The 6,124-nt window shown below is 33.4% G+C and overlaps 1 long non-coding RNA gene across 1 annotated transcript; it reads right to left on the reverse strand.

Annotated features, from left to right (window-relative positions):
* Window positions 1–1,270: 1,270 nt before the first annotated feature.
* On the reverse strand, window positions 1,271–2,755 carry LOC114078071. The gene is made up of 4 exons (XR_003579585.1): window positions 2,611–2,755; window positions 2,211–2,316; window positions 2,034–2,130; window positions 1,271–1,509 (listed from the first exon to the last, which is right to left on the reverse strand). It is a non-coding gene; the product is annotated as an uncharacterized LOC114078071 (long non-coding RNA).
* Between the last annotated feature and the right edge of the window lie 3,369 nt (window positions 2,756–6,124).

Below are 6,124 nucleotides of genomic sequence, written 5' to 3' on the forward strand. Positions count from 1 at the left end.
TCAATTCAGATATAAACATTCTTTATATATAAATATATATCCCAAATATCATTAAGAGAAGAGGGGTAAAGGCTCATAACGACCACAAAAAACATGTCATTTTTATATAGAAAAAAAAATTCCAGTTTGGTTGGAAAGCAATCCAAGTAATAAATTTTTGAAAATAAATTTATTATAATATCGTCCAAGAATTATATAGTATTAAGTAGATATACGATCCTGTGCCAGCACGGGGCCTAATATATTATACACATACGTAAAAGTGAAGTTAGGCTATTTAAGGAAATGCATTTGTTTTTGTGCTTGGATCAACAACGGCATTTTCGTGCGAATATAACCTAAAATGTTATGGAAAGTAGCAAATCTCGTTTAGAAAGTAATAATGAAGACAATATGCAAAAACATTAATTGAAAAAGAAGAGTATTTTCATGTTCATCATATATAATGTGACTTATTTTAGCGTTTTTGAGATTTACTAAACTATATTTCACGTGAAATTTAACGTAATTGATCATGAATTTTACTTTTTTAAAAGGTCACACAATGCTAACCATATAGCAAATGTCTAAGGTATAAGGAGTGAAGTAATAGTCTAATTGTAAGCAGAGAAGTCGTGGAGTTCAGGTAGACCGCCAAGTTTACCTCCGGTCTAACTTTTCGTATTTGCAGCTCCAAATTTAGAAATGAAAGAGGAGTACTAATTAATCTGAAAGCAATTTATCAAACAAGAGCATTATATACTATACTAGCTTACCTTTTTTTCAGGAGTTGCAAGCTCTGTATGGTGGTGCCACATGATATCTCCAGCATAACGTTCTAATATACAAATTACGTTAGGCATTTTTCTTTGAGTACCATCTTGTGAAATGAAGTAGCCATCGTTCTCTGGACAATCCTTTGATGATTCAAGCTGTACCGCACATAGACCAAATACATATTTACCTCCATCGAAATAAGTCTTATAGTACAAGATACTTTCAATTCCTCCTTGTCAGCATCGAAGATCAATGCTAGTGATATGATCATTCCTGCTCACATGTCATACTCCACGTGGAACTTCGAGTCAGTCCACCTAAAGTAAGTAAAAAACATGTCATTCAAAGTTCCGTCAAATGAATAATAATTTTAATTCCCTCACTGTGATTCCATTGTGTAGAGTAAAACTTGGTCCATCAGACTGCACAACTTTTATGGAATTGAATTAAAATAATCTCCTCTTTGATTTCATATACTCTGTCCCATTAGCTTTAGGGACAGGAAACATCAAAATTATAACTTGCGATTATCATTTGATCAAGAAGAACAGTAATTGTAATTCTTTCAATAGGTCTCATACAGAGATTAATTGCTCCATCTAAGTAACAATACATGATTTTAACCATTCTGTTAGTACTCTTCTCTTTCTTTCCATATCATCCAATTGTGAAGCCTTGGCACCCGATTTCTTTTAGCTTTAGTCATATCTTTTTGATGGATGATCATGGGGTAGCCATGTGCATAGAATTTGTCTGATAAAATTGAAACACTCGATAAGTCCACAATGATTTCTTGTGTTTTTTGATCAATTTGAGTGATAATAATAACCTCAAAGCTGGGAATTTAAATCAGATAAAACAATAAAGTTAATCATGTCGAAAATACTTGTTCAAACTATGTAGCTAGTTAGCTTTTACCTCATACCGAAAAATAAAAATTCATAGGATAATTTCAAGATAAAGAGGCTAGAAAATCTGTTAAAATAAACACTAGCTGCAGTTTTTGACATTTTCAAATTGATAATTCATTCATCCACAGCTACATTAGCAGGAATATAATGCTGCAAAAAATTTTCAAGTTGATCACTACTACTGTTATGACAAGATACATAGAAGAAAGAAAAAGCAAGAGAGAAGTTGTATGTTCGTAAAATGTAATAATAACTACAACAAAATAAGATGATAATCAAAGTATAAGAAAATCAAAATCATAAGAAACTATGTAGTAGTGTTATGATTACTGGTACAGAAGAATGAGTAAAAGATCATTCAACTACCTGATTAATCTTTTATTCTGATCTGAATCTTCGATTAGGTGTTATGTATGTCCATATGGCTGGTTAGACGAAAAGTATGTCATGTGGTATTTAACTTCTGAAAAACCAAAAAGAATATCATCTATTGAATCAGAAAGTATGAAATGGAAGGAAAAGGACAGAGAACAAATATATTACCTTCGCTGACAAATGAATACAGCTCAGAGTTTTTAACAGTGGTTTCAACTGGGTGTCAAAATTTGACAGAATAGCACTTTACTCCCGGATGACAGAGATACTAAGCCTATTGAAGCATGGAAAACGAAAAATAAAATAATTGAGTGCTTTCTTATTACTGTTGATGTTGTGTTGTCAACACTCAACTGGAAGAATAAACCTATTTGTTTTAAACAGAAATGGGGTAATTCAAAATTGAGAGTATCTTTTTAATGATCACTGGGTGTCAGTCAGTATAGGCAGTTGAGCTGAGAACTGAAATAAGAATTTATAAGCTGAAATGTTATAAAAGTAATGGTATTAGGAAAAGCTAAAAAGAATGAGTTTAAGTGACTTTTAGTATATTAGAAATAATGGTGACCTCTTTGAGGGAGCAGGGGAAGTTATGGTTTTGCATTGCGACAATGATTCCTTTCACGCAGATACTATTAGTGTGGTCTCGATGAATCACTATTTGTTTTGCATGAGTAAGTAGTTAATTTATCATTTTGTTTGAGTTGTATGCTAGTCTGCAACCACCGTAAGAAGAAGCATGATTCAGCAATGAGGAAAAAGAAACTGAACAGTAGTTATATAATGAGATGATTTCTGAAATAGGGCATATGAAGAAGCCATTGAATGACTTACATAATAAACATGTATCATAAGTTAACATTCTGTATCTATTCTGTGCAGCAGTTGCGTAAATGTTGGCACATCTTAGTCAGTTGACAAAATACCTGGAATATGTTTATATGAAAGCTTTTTGAATGATCTAATTGTACACTACGTTACAAGTTGATTGATCGTCGTCATTACCTGCAGTAGGAGGTCGAATCAATATTTTTATACACTTTGAACTTTTGGCTCTTGATAAAGCAACATATATTTGACCATGGGAAAAATTGGTTCACATAAATAGATACCAACATAATATAATGTTTGTCCCTGTGCTTTATTTATAGTCATTGCAAAGCATAGAAATAGGAAACTGTGTTCTTTTAAAAGGAACAAGTATTTTTTCATCCTCTAATGATAGTAATGGTATTCTTAGAATAAATATGTGTTTATCTCTGAAGTCACCACTTGCAATTTTACAACTTATAACATGTGTTTTGAAATCACAACACATCAGTCGTGTACCATTACATAAACCTTCAGAAGGATTTAAATTTCGCAATAGCATAACAAGGCAGTTTTGCTTTAACATTAAATTGTACAGGGGTAAGCCAGGAAGATATAGTGTAAGAAATCCTCAAATTGAGGTTGATCGTTTGGTTCAATAGTCTCATCAGCATAATTGAATATTTTAGCAACTGCTGGAATTGAGTTATGAGTCTTTATCATTTAGTTCGTCAACAGAGTCGTTCTTTGTAGTCAAGATAACACGATATGTCATCAAAGTAGAGTCATTGAAAGATGTATGTAAATTTGGATATATCACTTTGAACTTTAGATCTAATGACTCTTTTTAAGTAGTGAAAGGAATGATGAACTGCTTTGGGATTTTTATATATCTTATTATTAATATTTGTTTTTTCTTTTCCATTCCTAATTCTCATAAGATATTCACAAAAAACAGGATCAGTCCTTGCACGCATATTTTCTGATAGTCTTAATTTTTCAAGTTGATTCCAAATTCTGGAGTATAAAATACTTTAAGAAATAAATTCTACTTTTTTCCCACTTCAAACAACAGAAAGCGTTTGTCTAAAATCACCTCCAAACACTATCACTTTTCCACCAAAGTGTATATTCGTTTCAGTTAGGTCTTTCATAAGCAAATCAAAAGCTTCAATAATATTTTTTTTGACATTGATACCTCATCCCATACGATTAATTTTACATCACGAATTAAAGACGTGAGAGAGCTTTATTTACGGATGTTGCAGGAGAATTGCTCATCAATATTAATTGGAATTTTGAAACGTGAATGGGCTGTCCGTCCTTCAGAAAGTATTGATGCCGCAACACCGGAAGTTGCTGTAGACAAAGCTATGAACCCTTTTGATCTTACAGTGGCTAATAAAGCACGATACAAAAATGTTTTACCACATCCTCCCAGACCATCAATGAAAAAAAATACCTGATTTGTTAGTGAATACTCTTCGAAGGATAGTATCATATGCTATTTTCTGTTCGGAATTCAATTTTTTTTATATAAAAGCAGATCTTCTTCAGTAACAACGATATTCCTTTCAATTAACATCTTTTGCCTCTGACTCTACTCTTGAACTCACAACATTTTCAGAAATCAATTTGTACTCATTGACGTCATGTCCCATGCTATGTAATATGTCATTTATATGGTTCATAACTAAATGTTTTGGTAATTTGCTGAAGTCTTCCGACATTGACTCTTCAAATTGTCCCCATAGTTCTTTTGGATTATCAGGATTGCAATATACTAATATTGTAGCAAATAAATGTCGCAAGCTATAAGACATTTGATAACATTCGACCTCTGTAATACATTCAACGAAGTTGTTATTATGATGTAACAATCCTCTTGTTTCTGCAGATTCTCTAAATGGGTCATAGTATTTTCCATCTATTTTTCGAAGAACTTGGTATGACTCGGGGGATCTTGTGAAATTAGGTCTTAGACCTAACTCACACCCCAAAAGATAGGTCAAAGGGAGGAGGGATTCCCAAGCCTTATAAGGAGTTACCTATCTCTTTAACCACTGATATGAGACTTTTTCATTCTTTAACACCACACCTCACGACTAGTGCTTAGCATCTGGTGCGTGGGCAATTTTGATTTTGGGGGGTCCCAACATCGGGTGAACAGGCCCTGCTCTGATACCATGGTAAATTAGGTCTTAGGCCTAACTCACACTCCAAAAGCTAGCTCAAAGGGAGGAGGATTGTCCAAACCTTATAAGGAGTTACCCATCTCTTTAACCACCGATGTGGGACTTTTGTCATTCTTTAACACCCCACCTCACGACCAGTGTTTAGCATCTGATGCGTGGGCAATTTTGATTTTGAGGGTCCCAACATGGGGTGAAATATTTGTAGGAAATATGAAAGGAAAATAATATCTTTAGAGAATGCTCAAGTTTATTATAGGCTACTTAAGGCCACTTGAGATGATTACAATCATCAACTACATCACTATTTATACTATCAAAATATAAAACAAAAAGTCTTGCATAAATAAATAAATACATGTATCACAATTTACTAGATACATGTACTACGAAATTCTAAAGAGACTTCTTGAAAAACTAAGAGACAATTTCGGAAAACTAAACATTGATGCATTAATTCCAACACTCCCCCTTAATGCATTTGCTTGATAACTCCAATGCGTTCTCGAAGATAGCAAAATTTTTCTCTAGGAAGTGCTTTGGTGAAGATGTCATCAAGTTGTTCTCCTGTCTTACAATGATGCAACTAAATTTCGCCTTTCTCTTGTGCTTCTCGGATAAAATGATACTTGATGGAAATATGCTTTGATCTTTCATGGCTGACTGAATTCTTTGCAATTGCAATTGCTGATTTGTTATCGCAATACAGAACAGTCCCTTTTCTTGTTTTTCACCAATGTCTTCAAATATTCTCCTAAGCCAAATAACTTGAGAAGTAGCCTTGAATGCTGAAACATATTCTGCTTCGGCAGTGGATTGAGCAACAACACTTTGCTTTTTTGATAACCAAGAACAAATACTTGATCCAAATAAGAAAGCATAACTAGAAATATTCTTCATGTCATCTATACTTCCAGCCCAATCACAATCAGAATAATCACTTAAGTTCAAATCTCCACCAAATTTGTACATTATACCATAATCCATTGTTCCTTGCAAGTAGCGTAGAACACGCTTTGCAGCTCCAAAATGCACTTGGCTTGGTTCTTGTATGAATCTGGATGATAAACTAGCAACAAA

Source organism: Solanum pennellii, chromosome 7 (assembly GCF_001406875.1).
Source record: "Solanum pennellii chromosome 7, SPENNV200".
Classification (NCBI taxonomy): domain Eukaryota; kingdom Viridiplantae; phylum Streptophyta; class Magnoliopsida; order Solanales; family Solanaceae; genus Solanum; species Solanum pennellii.